Source organism: Metopolophium dirhodum, chromosome 4 (assembly GCF_019925205.1).
Source record: "Metopolophium dirhodum isolate CAU chromosome 4, ASM1992520v1, whole genome shotgun sequence".
NCBI classification, from domain to species: Eukaryota; Metazoa; Arthropoda; class Insecta; order Hemiptera; family Aphididae; genus Metopolophium; species Metopolophium dirhodum.
Window position 1 is genome coordinate 8,030,633 of NC_083563.1, and position 19,941 is coordinate 8,050,573.

The window sequence follows — 19,941 nt, forward strand, 5'->3', positions numbered from 1 at the left end:
ACGCCGTAAATCAAATTGTGCGATATACGCGCGCGACGGCAGTCGCAGGTACAGCGGCGTAAACGATTTTCCGCACAATAACAATATTACAATATAACATTGTAATGTTGTATAATAATAATAATAATATTATAGTACGAGGTACATACCTAATACGCGTTTATTTCCGACCTGGGCTTATACGACTATAATAATAACATCTCCATGACGTACCATCGTCGATGCTAGGACTTAGGACGCACGACTATATTATCCTGTTTCAGTGTTTGACGCATAATGTCAAACACGGACGACTGTTGTATCGTAAAAGTTTTATATATTATTATTTTTTCGATCTAAATGTAGGTACACATCATGTCCGACCACCCCAATAAGCTTTGCCTGTTTTTTTTTCGATATTTTTTTTAGTCATATATCGTAGGTATATAGGCTCCCGACGATTGAAACATATTATAATAATTATATTATTATATAATATGCATTCGGTGGCTATGCTGATGATACGCCGGTACTGTATAGTATTTTTATTCAATGATTTTGTAGTAATTTTATGATAACGACAATATTATTATTATTCATGATGTATACATTTAGAACTGTCAGGAAGGTATTATATTATTTCGTTTTAAAGGTAACGTTACAAAATATTATGATAAAGTATTATATAAAATATTACAGCTCGTTAGGAGTAATAAAATCATATTTATGTTCTGAAACGTTCGTCATCAGTGGGTATATAGATAAAATTACATTATTGGACCTGCCATTATTCACACACGAATTTTGAAAATTTGAAACTATCGAAAATTCTGAAATGGTTTCACGGATTATCCGATTGCGAACGGTGAAAAACCGAATGAGTAATGCATATAGTATGTCCTCGATTCAGTCAGAAAACGGCGCCTCTGAGTCTAATAATATGTAAAATGTGCGAGACTTATGTATTATGTAAGAAGCACTAGATCTTTCCGAAAGCTCAAACTGGATAAAAAACAAATGAATTAGGCCACCTCGGGAACAACATTGATCGGTCTTCATGCCGAGCGTACATTATATATTGCTCTCTGTTGGATCAGGTTTCGCGGAGATTTAATACAATTTGCACGTGACCGAACCCACCTCGTATGAATGGGAAAACGATTTCGATTGTATTTCCGTTTGATTTACAACCATAATAATATTATGTAGTAATTAAAATGTCGCAGTGAAATCTTACGGATTCGCGAAGATACGCTGGTCAACGATAATAGTTTATGAATCGCAAAATTAATTTGATAGCTTGTAGTTTCAGTTTGGTTCACCACGTGTTTTCGTTCGAAATAAAATATTCTACCGATTTCTCACACGTCAAGTTGCACCGTTTGAATAATATAAAAGTTGGTTCACACCACAGTAGCTATAGGTAGGGACTTACTGTGGGCTAATACTGCGAATAGTTGCACAGACCGTATAGTGACTCTTCGCTGTAATAACCGTGTATTAATTATTTCCGTTTTCACCGTACGATTTATATAGGTTTATCGGCGTTCTATGACCACACATTTTCAGAGGTCTAACAGTATACACACACTGCGTATAACAATATGTTCAGTGACGTAACGGTACCACTACTTTTTCATGTTAGTGTATAGAATAGCCCGAATAGGTTAAAGGTAAAAGTTATTACCTGGGGTTATCAAACTTTTTTGGAGACCCATTTGAACCAAGATTTTCTTAGGGCGCCTTTCGCCGAGTTTATTATAGTTATAACTAATCATAAAAAATAGAAAAATTAAATATAACCAGTAAAAATAGTAAAGGTTTGTAAAACCTTATATAGCACACTAACAGATATGTTTCCTCTGCAAGCAAAATTGAGGAATCATTGAAGGTTTTTATGGTATAGTTCAATGGAAAAATATCTACAGTAAGGTATATAATATTATACATTTTGTTAGGATTTTAATTTAATTCTTTTCTTTTATTGTTGATTCGCATTTCTGTGGCATTAAAGAATGCTTTACAAAAATCGGTTAAAATAAAAAAAGTTGTACCCCGTCCAAAACCATAATAATATCTTTGTTAAACAAATTTGTATAATAAAACAAAATAATAGTAGTTCATCCACGATGACTTGAAACCATCACAACAAATATATTATCGTAGTAGGCATATTAACTATTTTATTTATTGATTTCTCAAAAATACGGGTGGATGCTTGGAGTTCTATGTTAAGGTACAACATTAAATTAACTTTTTAGTAGGTGTATATTAATAAAATAACATTTTCAAATAGACTAGATAAGAACAATAAATTAATTTTCATCATAAAACGCACGAAGAGCAAACGTATACGGAAAATATGGATTTTTATTTTTGTTCACAACTTTGAATTGTATAATATACTATTAATAAAATTGTGTATGCGCCATTCCACATGGCTTAATAACTTATGCAGTTATACGTGCAGGTGGTGGCGTGTACAGGAAAAGATAGCGTGTGCTATACATACGATGTTGATCGTGAGTTGGATTTTGGAGCGAAAAATATTGTCTAATAATATGGTTCGGGGTAAAAATTGGCATCAATAACGACCAAAATACAAGAAAATTTACATAAAATCCATCATATATAAGTATACATACAAATTACAATCTACATGACTATTCGTCATCACTATTCATTATACCACACGAAATTCACTTCTTACACGCGCATAATATATAGGTTCTATATGTGTCTCGTTCGTCAAAACTAACGTGGTTACTGATTAGAAATCCAGGGACGGGTCTTGGGAGTGCTATTCAATTAGCTGTAAATCTCTGAGAAGTCCAATTATGGCCAACGAGACAGTCGTACATATTGTCTATTTACACAGGTACAACCAATGTGGTGAATAATATAATATTTGTGTCATAAATAAATTAATAATTTAAAATTATTACTGTCACTCGTAAAGAATATTACTATATGCGCAAACACTTGTCTGGGAATCATTTCTATTCGGAATTTTAGCAAATCGTATCATAACGTCTTCATTATGTTTTTCACGATCGGTTATATTTTATAATATCATGCATGAAAAATCGGAATTAACCATAACTGACTGATATATTAATATTATTACTATAAGCGAAACTATGTATAGTTCTCTAAAGTTATAATTGAACGGTTATCGGGTAAAAGCAAATAAGTCGAAATTGTAATTTTTTTTAAGATTCTTGTAGGTTTTATAGGAGCTTGCATATTTTATTCTACAGGTACCAAAATAATATTTCATTTATAGCGGTTTTTTTTCAGCATAATGTATTGATAATAAATTAAGAAATAAGTCAGTGAATTAGTGTACAAAAATGAAAAAATCCACAGATAGTTAACTATGGTAGAATGATAATTCAGGATCTGGCTGAGTATTGGATTTTCTACTGCACCAATTTACTGTAGCGAAACAAGAGTCATCTGCAAACAATAATAAAAAAACGATTTTACAATAGATTATGGCATTTATTTCTTGTGCAACGTCAATTTAAAATTATCAAATTATTTTTCAAATATTTAGCCATTAATCGTTAAGTTTTTTGTATGGATACAATTTATTAAAACACTAAGTACTACAAAATTAATAATATAAATTTATGTTTCTTTGTTTGTCCTCTTTATACTCAAAAACTAGTTTACTGTTTTTAACAAAAGTTATATAAATATAACTTTGACTTCCTTGTGAATCGATGGTGGGACGAGCAATGATATTTTTCAAACCTTACAGGTTGTTTTATATAATATATCATGTTCTCAAGGACATATTATTTTAACCACAATATAATGTAACTCAGAAACAAACCAATAAAAAAATATGATAAAAGGGATACCATATACATGAGGAGCATGCAAGACACCGTTCTTGATACAACTATCATGTCAGTGACTATCCGAGTACCTTCAAGCCCGTGATGTTGATGTACCATACATTTTTTTATTATTTATTTGAACTGTTATGAAGCAACAATAGCCAATAGGGATTGATTTCAGCTATCAGAGAGATTCATTTTAATATTGTAAATCGATATTATATCAAAGTTACGATTAATATAGAGTAATATTGTATCGTTATGAATTAGTTTATTATTTAACTTGAAAACAAGTACATATTATTATTAATTATTTTTCAGAACAATACTTACAATACTCCTGAATCGTATAAATTTTTTTGTGACTTTCATATATTTCTTTTTCCGAATCTAAAACAAAGAATTGAACAACTTAAATATTTTGGAACTTCCAACTTTGTAGAATTTTCTAATATTCTGCTAATATTCCATGTTTCCTTTTTTAGATTAATTATTAATTGTTATCAATAATAGTAATTACAATTATTTCAACTGTAAAATAGAAGATGCAAGGTGGGTATTTATGAGTTTGATCACAGGTTTATTGTTTGTGAAGTAGGCTCAAATAGTAAACTATATAGTTTTGTGTTTTAATAAAAGTACAAATAACGGGTGTGATTATTAATTTAATAAATTTTGTTTTTAGATTTTTTGTATGACTTTATGAATATATTATTGATTTTACATTGATGAGTTTTATTAAAAATAATATATTTATTTGTCCAACATCAACTTTGGGAGTATTTAAAAGTGCTTTAATTTTCAAGTTTAAAGTTGTCTTCTGATAAAAAAAATTGGTTTTAGTTGGTATTTTGGGATATTCGGAATTTAAAGAGATCAATGGCTAGTATTTAAACGATTTAAACTCTTACAGGTTTTGCAATTTTGTTGAAATTTTGTTGAAATTTTGGTGTAAAAACTTATAAACAAATAATAATTTAAAAAAAATATATTTCCACTCTCATTTATTATGAAATGTTTTATTTGTATTGCCAAGTACTTTTACAATTTGTGATAATACATTTTTTTCTCATAACATTTATAGTTTTTTCTTAAAATAGGTATTTAAGAATTTATCCAAAATTAGTTATAATATGGTTGATGTGAATTGTTATCATTGGATAATACATTAATTAAATTAATTTTTTTATTTTTATTTTTGAACTTAAGTCTAAAACTATAGCCATTAGCTGTTTGTTGTTTTTTAGGGGGGGGGGGGGCAGACGGTTGGAATGGTTTGTTGAAACACATTTTTAGGTTTGGCAGAATTTCAAGTTGGGCACGCGTAGGTTTCTGCCATGCCCGGTCGGGGATGGAGGCTTCACTCTCTAGACAGTTGCCTACCCAGAGAGAGGAGCTGCCCGTGGTTGAGGTTCAAACTGGCGACTCCGTAGTCCGCTCGGCCACTGCGTCCCCCTCAATTATTTACGTAATAAAATAAAACTGCACTGAATATTACGGTAGGTTAAGTATACATAATAAAGAAGCATAATATTATAACCAATATGATTTTATTTCATTTATTATTTTAATTAGACCTTTAATTACAACCTTGGGTGAATCGAAGTAAGACATTTTATTTAATATATTTATAATTATGAATTCTAATCAAACAACTAATATGGCCAATAAACCTCAATCACAATTCACAACTATTGAAATGTTAATTTAGTTAAATAAAAATATCATTATCCATAAAAAGATTTTTTCTATAGGTATTATAAATTCTATTTTATATTATTTTTGATTTTTAATTCTAGACAAATTATATAAAAAAATTACTGTTTAATTTCGGAAATTTTTTCGATGATTTTTCTATAACAATGAAAAAAATACTTCGTTAAATGTGCTGCTTAAAACTATATTATTTTGTATTTCTAAATTTCTAATATAAGTCATAATTATAGTACTCTAAATAGTTATAGGATTATATAGGGTTATATAGAGTGTTTTTCATAATATAACTTAATAGTTTAAAGTAACTGAGTATATTATATAATAATTACTGTCTTACTTGTCATATAATATATTTTGTAGATATTGACGAATGGATTATACACTAATAAATACATAATAGGTAACCATATTATTCTACTGTAATTTATTATATTTTATTTTATATTTTAGTTTATGATTTGTATTAATTTTTTTAATTTAAAAAAATTAATCTAATTACTTGCACAGTGATAGGGGATCGGAAATTATTTTTTCTTAGGTTCTCAGTGAGTATATACTATTTTGAAGAGTGGAATCATTGTCCTCCAAAAATAAGATACTGTTTTCAAACACTGTTTATTTCCATCCACAAAAATATTATTTTTCATTTTTCTCCCTAAATTTTTTTGACTACAACTTAAGTTTATTTTTCTTAAACTTCTCAAATCAATTTGATAATAAATGACCTGGACGTTACCTATGTTTTAGCTGGCGCTGACAATCTGAACTGCTGGTTACTGTGAACTTAAGATAAAGTAAGGCAATAACAGTCGATAACCTCCGATCTCGTAACTGTTAAATTTAACATTCAAAGCACTTGAAAAAAAAATTCATCAAAATATAACCTTATTAACCTAGTTATGACAGTAGCACTTTTTAAGTAAATAAGTAATGTCATAGTTAAGAAAATCGTACAATAGAAATCTGGATCTAAATGTATACGTATCGTTAGCCCTTGAAATTAACATTAAACATTAACGCAATCCTGATTATTTTTATATACACAATATTATGTTTTTTGAACATGAATTGAAATGAATTTGAACGGAATTTTATAACAACCTGTTGCTGTCAATAGATAACATTCAATGTAGGTAATCAATTTCCATACCATTAACCATGGGTACTTAGTACAATATTATAAAGGATCTTATAAACGAAAAACCTTGACGATGATAATTTCTAGAGTATTTGTACGTGGAAATAGTTTAATTTTCCTGGTAACTACTATGCAGTGTTCGGATTAGATAAGTATTTTTTTTATCTAGATAAAGATAGTGCAACTCAAATGTATCTAGATAGATATAAAAGATAACTTGACTCATATATATCTAGATAAAGATAAAGATAAATACTTTTTTATCTAGATGATCAAATTGTTTTAATAAAATGGGTTTTAAATTTAGGTATATTTTAGTTGGGGACTAGGAACATAATAATAATAATGATATAAATAAAAATAATTACATTATTTATGAACCATAAACTGGGAATTTATATTGTGAATAATAATATACTATGTATTAAACTTACCAAAAAATGTCCCAGATGATACTGCAACTGTTAAAAATGAATAATTTCACAATATTAATGTTGATTTAAATACAATGAAGTGCTGATAATTATAATGGTAATAAATAACAGTTTTTACAATACAAGTGGGAGTATTAGTTTTTTTTTTTAGCTCATACAATTTGAGAATACTTTTAAATTATATTTTAAGTAGGAACATATTATTAAATTTTATAAATTATAAGGGGAAACTGTCAAATCTGAGTAAAATTATTTTATATTCCATTATTTTTGTTAATCCGTTATAAAACCAATTTCGGTAAGAGATCGATCTCTCTATTATTTAGAATTTTAGAAGTTTTAGAATATCTAATGGATAATTTAAAACCATTCAGTGAATTACACAATTTAATATATTATTTTGTATAATCAATTTTATTTGTAAAAAAAATTACATTACATATTCTCATACCGAATTATGGATCGTTTATTCAAATGCATCCTATTTGGCACTATCACTTATCAGGAATTTTTTTATGTTGTCGGACTGTGTAGGAATATTATAAATCTGTACCTATTTGTATTTATTGATTTATTCAAAAGTCATCTGTGAAAAGTAGGTACCTATACCTATTATGTTAGTATGGTAAATAGTAAGACATTTTATGAACTATATTTTTGTATTTTATGAGATATTATATAATATTATTCACAATCGTTCGGTCTCTACTAATATCAATACTACATTGTTATCAGTGTTATGATTGACTTATGCTGGGTGTGTGAAAAATTAATCAATTTAATGCTTCTGTTTGTTCGATCCATATAATGTATCCAAATTCTCGTCCGCAACTCACGTAACAATACGAGGCACTTGAATGATTTTAAATACGAGGTTATGTCGATTATCGTCCGCTATGGAACTTTGGTTTACATGTTAATAATAACGCCACACGTGGACGACGAACACCTGTAGAGACTAGGAATTGGCGGGACTCCTGACTTTGGTCGGTAGTCGGACGAACGCATTCGGAAATAATATGTATAATTATTAATTATCATAGGCAAATTATGACCGGTATCTGTCCGATTAAAGTGCGCAAATATTTTGCGATTGTGCGAACATTCTCCCCCGTTGGTATGAGTGGCATCACAATCTCGATCATGGGGGAACATTGTTCGTTATTGACAGCGCCCGCTCCGGGTGAGGAAATATCAGGCGACCGTGTACAATAAAGAATGGCGAGGATAATAATAATAAAAATATACTGTGCGGCGAGTAACCATCTTAAGGTCATAAAAAAAAGGGATAAGACGCTGCATGATATTATGTACGGGCATACTATGATGTAGGCAAAAATACTAATTTTTACAACTGGTCGGATAAAATCTCAAAATTGTGTGTGGACATGAGCGTCGCGGACCACGCAATCACTACCTGTTATCACTTTAATTATTTGTCCTTACGCCACTTCAACGGCCGGTAAACACATATTTTGCGATAGCGATAACAGTCTCAATAAAATGTAATGGACCAATCGTGAGCATCAAAATTATGTTTAAGATACTATTAGTTCGCTATTGATTCATTAAACGCTTTGTTCATTCGACCGGCATAATAGTAGGTACATAAAAAAATGTCCTATAACTGCTGATTAAGTTTAACAATATTAAATATAACATATTTATCTTAATTACGTACCTTTACAGTCTAAAATAATTAAATCATTGTAAATTAAACAAATATTTTTACAATATCACATTATAGCACATTATTGTACGTAATTTAACTCATATACCTACACAGAATTAGTGATTCAAATAATTGTTTTTGTATTAAGTAAATCGATGGGCCAAATCAAAAATAGATTTAAGTTATTAGAATGGTTGCAAATATCAAAATATTTTGTGTAGGAAATCCAAATTTTTGATAATTAAAAAGTACTTAAAAGTAACTTTGTATGTTATCAGAGAGTTCAAACCAAATTTGTTGGTATTGGTACCGGTTACCCATGTTGACTGTTCATTTGGTATAAAAAAAAATGTTGTATTGGTGCGGAAATTGATGATTAAAATGTTATTGAAAATCAGCCCTCAGAAATGAGGGTAGGTATATTATGATAATTTGATAGTGAGTGTTTTAATCAAGTACCTATCTAAGACCATATAATCATTGGTACAACTTTTGTGGTCAATTGTAATGTCAGAGATGGTTTGTGTTCACAAACAATTAATGTATTCTTTAATAGTTCATCAAACCACATTAAATATTTAAATCTCATTATGTATATAGACTATCTAACTACCATATACATATAATTATACATATAATTAGGGTCTTAAAATTTCATAAAATTTATTTTCTTGAAATATTTCATTTCCATGAAAAATAAAAATAAAATGTTTATGATATCAAAAAATGTATAGTCGTCAAATTCCAAATGAACATTTTTAAAATACATATTTATATATAATTTATAAGTTGTTTAACAAATCAAATAAATAACAAATTTAAACATTGCCTTTTAACTCTTAAGTTACAAGCTCATGAACCAACTCAACATCATAACATATTGTTGAAAGCCATGACTGTGTGAATTCATATTATACTATATTATAATTATATCATAGTATATTCACAATGTATATAGACATAAACCACTTTTATAACAGTCGTGAATCGTAACCTTTTACAATATACAAAATATGATCTAATTATTAAATAAAAGAGTCCAGAGCAGCTCCACATAATCACATCACTCAGTCACATACACACACATATACGACTTTTGTACACTTAATAGTTACTGAAAATATACTCTATTATTTCATTTACTGGTTGAAATTGACTTCAACTTTATTTCAAACCATTATCTTTTGGATCACTGACTGTCCGCATAAAACAATATTATAAAATTCATAAAAAAAATGTTTTTACTCTCAAAATAATGCTAGGAATATTTTTTAGCACTACATGTAGAATATACAAATATGAAATAATAAATCAACAAAATAATATGTTTCTCTTCATTTCTAAGTGTGTAATCAATATATTATTATCATCTATAAACAAACACGTTTAAAAGAAGAGAAAATTTTTTTTTATAATTTCATTGAAATATTTCAAGAAGAGTGAAATTTTCAATTTTGAAATATTTCAAATTCAGAACCCTATATATAATATATTATGAAATATGTATATTTATAAATAGAAAAATAGATAGATAGAAAATTTGAGTTTTACAGCTAGTAAAATATAAATATGACTGATACGCCTATTTATTATAAATTAGGTATAATATGTAAAATAGTATAATATTAGTTATAAGCTTACGATCTATATCTTTGGCTGTAAATTTATAAACGTAATTAATTGATAGTTAATAGTATGAACTATAAATTATTATAACACAATTTTATTGTAGTTATACAGGATAACCATTGTATATTGTTCACAATTGTTTGGCTTGTACATATTAAAATAATATTCTCATCAACATGCTTTTTTATTGGCGGGTCAGTTAATTAATTTAATGGTTTGATAAAATTGAATAGACTTATCATGGACATCTAAATCTGAAATCAAGTTTAAGAGACCTTTGTACTATGTAGGTACTACAAAGGTACCTAATTGTGTATTGTATAATGAATAATTGACCAGCTTTAGATTGATAGTAGCTCCACTGCCTAAACCGAGTACCTACCTATAACGTGAGCTTGAAATGGAAAGTTGGTTTGTGGTGACCTAGGCCTAGTTGTAAATTCACCTATCGTGGGTTTTGTACGTCACTTTTTGCGATTCAATAACCAAGTTTGAGAGTAATTCGGATTGGGTGTTATTCGCTCATAGGAAAATCAGACCCGAGTAGGAAATTCAGATATACCTATAGTATACTTAAATACGGTCTTGTTTTCAATGACAAATTTAGACTTAGGGTTTAGTTAAGTATCATTTATCTCAGGGGGAATTTGTCCTTGGTTGGGCCAAAACCGATTGGTGAAATCGAAACTGGATTTAAATGAATAGCGAGGTTGCAAAGACCGAAATATTTCGAGCATAAAATTTTGGTAGGTTACTGAAACATGACTTTGTATGTTATCGGTGAGGTTAAACCAAATTGTTTGGTATTGGTTCTGGTTTTCTGTGATGAGTAAAAAAATGTTGTGGTGGTGTGGGAACTGATGATTTGTATAGCAAATCAGCATTATATAAATATGGGGGGAATGGGACTTTTCGACGCGTGACTGTTTCGGCGATACGGAAATTTACTTATCTGTAACATTGTCTCACCGTATGGCGTGTGGTATAGAAATGTTATCTTTATTACTATAAGTTATTTTTATTATTACTGCACGTTAGTCGATATGGACGACCTGATAATTTTATAATTTTATAATAAAATTTAGTTAGTCTGCGGAAAGTGAAGTACCTACTTATACGTAATCAAGCATTTTGTGTACAACCATAATCACGAATTATTTTTTTATTATTCGTAAAAGGTAAATAAATAGGTATTATGTCAAAAGTCGATGGTATATTTATACATTTTTAACTGTATTACCTATAAGGCTATAAATAATTATAACTATTTTGATTTATTTATTTACGATTTAAAGGGACTATGGTATACATATAATATATATATATATAAACATTTTACTATATTCAATTATATATAACTATAAAGATTTTAGATTCAGAGCGCTCCGCTCCGATGAATGTATTGATTTTACAATAATGTGTGTTTTTTTTTTTAATTTTTTAATTTTTTTTTTATTTTTGTATCTGTCATCACCTTTTAGGACAGTAAAAATGCTTAGATTTTCTTCAACAGTATCTTTTCTGATAGGAAAGTGGATCTAGTTGGTACTTTGGGGGGTCGAAAGTAAAAATTTCACAGTAGTTTTCATAAACGTCATGAAAAACAAAAGAAAAATTAAAGAAAAACGGGAATTTGTACGCAAAATCTGTTTTTGAAAAAATCGATTTTGGTTTTTGGTGCAACTCTAAAACAAATTACCGTAGATATATACAATTTTGACTGAATGTTTATTGTGTATTTACCATACACCATAACATTTTCAAAATATTATGTCTTATTTTGAGCTGTTTTTTTTTTTTTTTTTATTGGGTAACCCGCGGCAACATAGGCCATTGGGTGTGGGGGAGGGCACTGTAGGTTTTTAAATTAGGTAGGTTGGTACACGTGTGTGTTGTGTTTTGGCAGAATTTCTAATGGGGCACCCGTAGGTTTCTGCCGTGCCCCGGGTGGGGGGATGGCGGCACTTGTTCTCCGGACATCGTGAATTGCACGGAGAAAAATGCCGCCCGGTGGTCGAGGATCGAACTCGGACCGGCTGTGCCGAATCCATCGCGTTAGACCGCTCGGCCACCTCGTCCCCCTTTTGAGCTGTTTACGGACATTTTCAGTTTCTAATTTTTTTAGTTTTTTTATTCTATAAATATCAATACAATTTTATTTGTTGGTCAAAAAAGCTTGAAATCGCCCGCGCCGAAACTTCCTAGATCCAAATATGGGGAATATCGTGAAGATTTGATAGTTAAGTGTTACTAATTAAGTACCTACGGTCTTATAAGTAGGTTTTGTAGGTTAAGGGGATTTGGGAGGTGTGGATTGTTTTCACAAATTTCTTATATATATTTTAATGGTGGTAAAATCAACATTATATAAAATATAAATACGATTGAAATACCTATTTCAGGGACACTGTTTATATTATTATAGGTACTCACTGTTTTCAACACATAACTCTTCAATACAACTTAGTTTAGAAGCTGTAAAAAAACTTAAAAAATAAGTATGATATTTTGTTGGGTTACATAATACAGTATGCAATTACTGGGGTGAATACAATACAATTATTAATAATTAATATAAATAATTATAAAACATATAACATTGAAGAATTATACTTACGGTACAATAGTCTATTATTTGGCGATTTTATATCTTCAAAGAATTCCTTAATTATACTTGCTAGAAAGTATAATATTTTATTGTTATTTTCATTGAAAATGTTTATAACGTACGCATACGCTTTTATTAAATACATTGGTATATTTTTCTTGGCTGCTCAAAATGAATCAGTAACTTGTAATAACCTTATTTATAAATTATTATCCATTATCTACCTTTAGTATTTAACATTAGCAAGGCTGGGCATTAACGAGTTAAAAGTTAAAATTAAGTTAAAACGTTAAGTTAATTTTAATTAAGTTATTTAACTCGTTACTTTTTTTTCCAAATTAACTTTTAACTTAATAATTAGTTACTGTTTTCAGGAATAACGTGTTAACTTCAAGTAAATCATTTAAATGCAACATATAACTGGGCAGTGGACTGTATCAGGGAATGTATTTACATTATCAATGACGTTTTGTATGTGAGTGTCTTTAGTCTTTACGTATATTAAAATGCACTATTTATAACATTCCAACATTGGCGTCAATTACTAACAAGTCATAAGTCTTAATAAAACCTCAGTGGTGAATTTTCATTTTTTTTTTCTGGGGGTCTAACACATTTTTTTAATCTTAATACTTAATAGGTATTTATAAAAAAAAATTAAAATTTTTTTTTTTTTAAATTGTTTTATTTAAAAACGAATAATTGTACTCTTTAGATTTTTACCAAATATTTATAATATGCAGATCTCCCATACGTGGTCAAGTTAATGCCTAAAGTTTTAGCCAAAAGAAATTTTTCAAATTTTGTATATTATTTCTCAGTTACAAATTCATAATTTTTTTTTTCTAGCTAACATTGATCATTTTAATAGAAGATTCCCTACAAGTTTTTATAGTTTTTCAACCTTAACCAAAATAAAAAAGGTTTACTGAAACATAACATTCATTTTTTATGAGCGTTTGGTTTTAAAATGTACAAATATTATAAAATATATTTTTAAAAATAACATTGAACGGCCAAGGCCCGTTCACAGAATCTTTCAAATAAACATCTCTGACTGACAAAAGCTGCTAACACACCAATTATCATTATAATTTTTTTGAACCACTTAAGTTTGTGTAGTCGCATAATGATACCCATGGGAGGGAATGTTCGTCGAAGAGATAGATTGACCTCGAAAGCGCTAATCTCTTCGACCCGTTGTACATTGTTCAGTTTTACTCTGTTCTACAAGAGAAGATGTTCTGCGCACGTATAATGAGATTTGTCGACCGACTGTTCTGCGGCCAAATGTCACCAACGACGACCGACCGTAATATGGATGGGGATGAAGTTGGCTATTTTTTTCGTGGGTTATCATTTGATTCGTGTTACCTATATATACTTCTATATTTCAGCATTATCCGCACATGCAGCTGGCTTCGGTAAGTTGTATAAATATTTTATTCAAAGTTGTATTATACAATATATATATATATACCTGTATTAGCTCAATTCTTGAATAAATTATCTCGAGAACCCTCCAATCATCTCGAGGAAGGTAATTTCGTTATCTGATTTTAATATTTCCCAGCACTTATTCGTGTAGGGACATAATCGTTCAGATATAATATTAATTTAAGTTTATTAAATTTACGTCATTAAACATAGGTTCATTATATAACATAATTTTCAACAGTTTCCTTTTTATTCTACTGCAATACGCGATAGAGATATTATCCATTATTGTTTTCACTTCTTAACGAATTGGCATACTTTTGAATCACACGCATGCTCAATTATGACAATTAAGACGAACATTTATAATGCATAATATAATATTTAACATTATACAGTGGCGTGCGCAGGATTTTTAAATAGGGGCTTTGGGCTTGAAAATTAATCACAATTTTATTTTTATTTTGTCTAGTCTAATAATTGGAAACGTTTAGGTGAGGTATTTGAAAATGTGTGAACGACTTTAACGTATTATCAACTTAAAAACAATTCTCTGATCATAAAGGAGGTTTTTGGAAGCAAATTGGATCTAATTCGTACTTTTGGAAGTTCAAAATTGAAAATGCTCAGTATTTTTTTAAATAATCAGGAAAAACAAAAATAAATTAAAATTTGTGATAGTTGTTTGGTAACCCTGATTAGACTGTCTTCACTTGGGTTGATTGTATTTGATTAATCTTAGTTTTTTTTTCTAAAAACATCAATAAATAATTATTTATTTGGTAAAAAAGCTTAAAAACGTAATACAAGGTTCATCATAAGTTTTTAATATAGCTATTGAAAAATATTAACGATACATATAGGCAAGATTATATTTTTTAAGCATTTAAATTTCATATTTGACAAAACCACAATTAATTTGTAGTTCAAAATGTATAAAATATTAAATTCGTATAGGTAAGGCTTGGAAAAAGTAATAATAATACAAGCAATGGGGCCCGTTAGTCCCCCCCTCCTGCGTACGCCACTGACATTATATTTCAAGGAAAAAAGGCTTAAATATAATGCACTGTAAACCATAATACATAGTTCACAATGATAATTGTAAAATCTTACCATATAATATCATTTTTGGATATGCATTATTCAGATAATCTTTAAATTTCTCATAAGTGTCTGTAATAGTTAATTTTCAATTGTAATTAAGTGTCATGTAAAGTATTGCACAAGTCATGAAATAGAAATTTATTGTTTTATAACGTATTATGTATTTTTAATTTTTTTGATTGTACTAACATTCACAGGCACAGAATAATATCTATACTCTGTTCGCCGAGAGAATACGCCATGGCCCGACGAAAATCGGTTCGTTCTGCGCATCTCCTCGCGTCACTCACCCATAGTTGGCGGCGTCAGGACGTGACTAGGGAGAAATAGAGCCTTGACGAGCGAGCAGCCGTCAGTCTGCATGCGCAGAACCGGCGTGTTCTCTCGGCGGACAGAGTATATAATAATATTACGTGTTCTAGTATTCACTGTCTTTTTTTTTTTTTATAAATGAATAAGTAAGTCGTTCTAGTACACTTAAGTTAAAAATATTTTTCACTACAGAAAGGCACGTTCACTAAACAAATGTCCGGGGGGGGGGGGGGGGGGGGGGGTTCAACTTGTATGTAACATGTACGATAGGATGCTTTTGTATGTAACTATATTCGCCACAGGCATCAGACCCTAAAGTCTGTTTGACGCCCATTGTGTCCAGTTATTGAATTATAAAATTTAAAATAATTGTTCGCGCAAAGCAATAATATTATCTTATCATCGCAGTACTCCTGATAATCACATCTTCGACCTCCAAAATATTCCTTAATCAGGGCGATACCGTTTTTTTTTTTATCAAAAACGTACCCTTCCTTTTTCTGTTGATTCACTTTTAGACCAAATATAAAAACGTCAATCACGTTTTCGGCCACAGAATAATCAATACTATAATATACTTTAAGTCTTTCTGTTATAATTATAGACAATAAATTATTAACTATAGGTAGGTATACCTAATTTGCATTAAAAAAAAATATATATAAATAAATAATAATAATTATAATCATATAAAATGATTGGTCACTGCACCAGACTGAATCGACCACAGGGCACCCACGTTCCCATAACATATTAATGACGTGTCATCCTGTTACCATGACATGGTGTAAAAGTCTCATTCCTCTGAATCGTTGTCGTTTGTTGATAAGGTTGCCTATCCACACCAAAACTGGTGTGCACGAATGTGTGCCTACCGACATCGTTAACGGAGTAATCAACGTTATCGGTCAGCCTCATAAACCTCATATTAAGTACTTATACTTCGAATAAGGTATATGGTCAGTCCTCTTTTGTTGAGCGTATAGTATAATATTATATAATGTAGTATATTTTGACTTGAATATTTTCATTTTTTTTATAAATAAACTTAAGTGTAAAATGTCATTAAAACCTCGTCAAAATATGGAATTTTCCATAGTATTAATTTATAGATTATTATCTCTCCAAATGACTTACCTGCTCGCATTGTATGACAGAAGTTTATAAATCCATTGTCATCTATACAAATTTTTTTTTTTTACTTTTTGAAACAAATTTATTATTATAAACACAAAAAATTTTAAGTATTAAATAATAATAAAAATTACATATAAGTTTAAGCTGAGTTTGTAGTGATGTAGGGAGTTATAGTAATATAATATGAATTATCTTAAATTACATAGTAAATAAATAATACATTCAATTTCTAAATTTCAATTTTCTTTTCTACTATATTATGCTAATTACCAAGGCTGGGCAAGTTAATGATTTTTTTAAACTCAGTTAAGTTAAGTTAATATGCACCAATAACAAAAAGTTAAAAGTTAAAAGTTAATTTAACTATAGGTTAACTCAGTTAAGTTAAAAGTTACCACACACTTTTTGTTAACTTTTTATTAAGTTAAAAAAAAAGTTAATTTGTTTATACAACGCTAGCGTACTTAATTTTTTTCCAACCCGAAACTAAATTATAGGATATAGTGTTAATACTTCATACAGTATTTCCATATAAGTTAGATTCGAATGATATAAATTTTTAACTGTAAACAATTTACAATACATATCTTTTGACATTAAAATGAAATAGACTGAAATAGTGAAATATTATAAAATTAAAAACAAAATAAATTAACTTAACTTACTTCTTAAAATGAAAAATTAACTCGTTAATTTCACGTTAATTAAGAAAGAAATTTAGTAAGTTAACAGTTAAGTTAATGAAAAGCCAAAAGTAACTAGTTAAGTTAAAAAGTTAAAATTAAATTAACTTTTTAACCAGGGCTTGAAACCGGTTAGGTTAATTTCCCGGAATTTTGCGGAACCTATAATCGGTTACCGTTATTATAAACCTATTTGTACTCCCGGTTATCAGTTACCGGTTACCCTGACAATTTTTCGGCAAACATAAAACATTATAATAATGTAATATGGATTAACCGGTTAAGAACCGATTACCGGTTTATAAATACTGACTACCGTTACGTATGAACTATAATATTATGTTTAATTTATTTTAGTTACATAAACGATTATACGCTCGTCGCTACTAATGGTTTAATAAATAATAACTTCTCAAAACTATTCTTAAATCATACTATTATAATATCTTCGTTTTTTTCCCCTAGTCTAAATTCTTGTAATAATAAGTCAAATAATTGGTATTCTACATTTCTATTTCGTACCTACAACTATAACATAAAATATCGTTGGTTGGTAATGACGGTACTCGATAGTCGATAGCCCCGGTCTCCCTCATCGTATATTGTACTGGGAAATCTAAAAAAATAGCTTGATTTCTATAACAATACGAATATTGTATTAAATATACGGGTACAAAGGTGTAGTACAAATTTTTTAGAAAAACCGGTATTCAATCGGTTACCGGTAACCGACATTTTTTGGAAGCGGTAATCACTTAACGGTAACCTGTAATTTTGAATATAGTACCGGTTATTGGTTACCGCTAACAACAGGACCGGTATAAAACCGGTAACCGGTATCCAACAAATATTCGGTTACCGCTAATGCGGTAACCGATTAAATTAATAATGGTTTCAAGCTCTGTTTTTAACTTAACTTTTGAACTCGTTAATGCCCAGCCAGCAATTACTACCAAATGTTATAAATTAAATTATTACATTTTACACTATTACACATACAAATATACATTAGAAAATATGTAATGTTACATACGTTTAATTTATCCTTAAATTAAACGCTGATTTATAAAAGACTTAAAGTAATACTAATTGGTAAGTTGGATAAAAACATTATAAAATAGTTTGGTCTATTTATACGAATAGCATAAAAAAAAATTGATGTGTTGCACTTGAACTGACAACACGTAACTTAAAATAAAAATAGGTGAACCTATTTAGTTAGCTGCTAGTATCATAAATTATCTTATAACTACTTACCCACAAACCCAACGGCCTTTAACTGGTCTGTTAGTTTTATACCAACATTATAAATATAATGTTTAAAAACGTAACATTTATTGAAAAAAAAAAAAATAATGAAAGTTGTATTGTGTAATAATCTTATAATAATTAAAAACAATGTGTTGTAGGAAATAAAATGTTTTCAAGAGAATAAGTGATTTATGAATGAATAAAGATTGAATTTTGTTATATGGTAAATCTTGACATTATTGTTTAAATAGGTATCATAAAGGTGTGACATTTACGCAAAATATAGACACATTATTGTTGATATATTTTGTAGCTACTAGTAGATTGTAGAATTTATTATTAAATATTAGTACATTTTACGAATGACATCTCTTACTTGTGCAGTCTAAATAAAAACAAAATAATTCCATTAAATACATTTAATGAGTGTTAATGCCATTGCTAGTATATCATGAATGCCATTCAATGGAAATAACATAAATGTTATTTATATAATATACATAAGCTATCAATATTATACTGTTGATTATTAATTGTTATAGGTAAGTAATTCAAAATATCTATGTTACAATAATATATTATATAAAGAGATCAGTTTAATTTGGTTTTAGATTCTGAGCGGAGCGAGGAATGTAATGGTTTTACAATGATGTTTATTTTTTTTTATTTTTTATTCTGTAAGCACTTTATCTCCCTCTAAACTTGCTCAAAAGTATCAAGTATAGCATCTTTTCTAAAAGGTAATGTGCTTGAGGCTGGTGCTTTAGAGAGGTCATTTTTCGATTTTCAAAACGCTACTCGAAATAAAAGCGGATAAAGGAGAAAAAACGTACGATTTCACGATTTTATAATATTAAATAATTACGGACGACGTTTTCTACCAGAAATATTGCTTCAAATGAAAAAAAAACAAGAGATATTTTTTGTTGTATTTTGGATTTTGTTCCTTACGGTTTAAAGTTCGGAAAATATTTGAGCTATTTATAGACA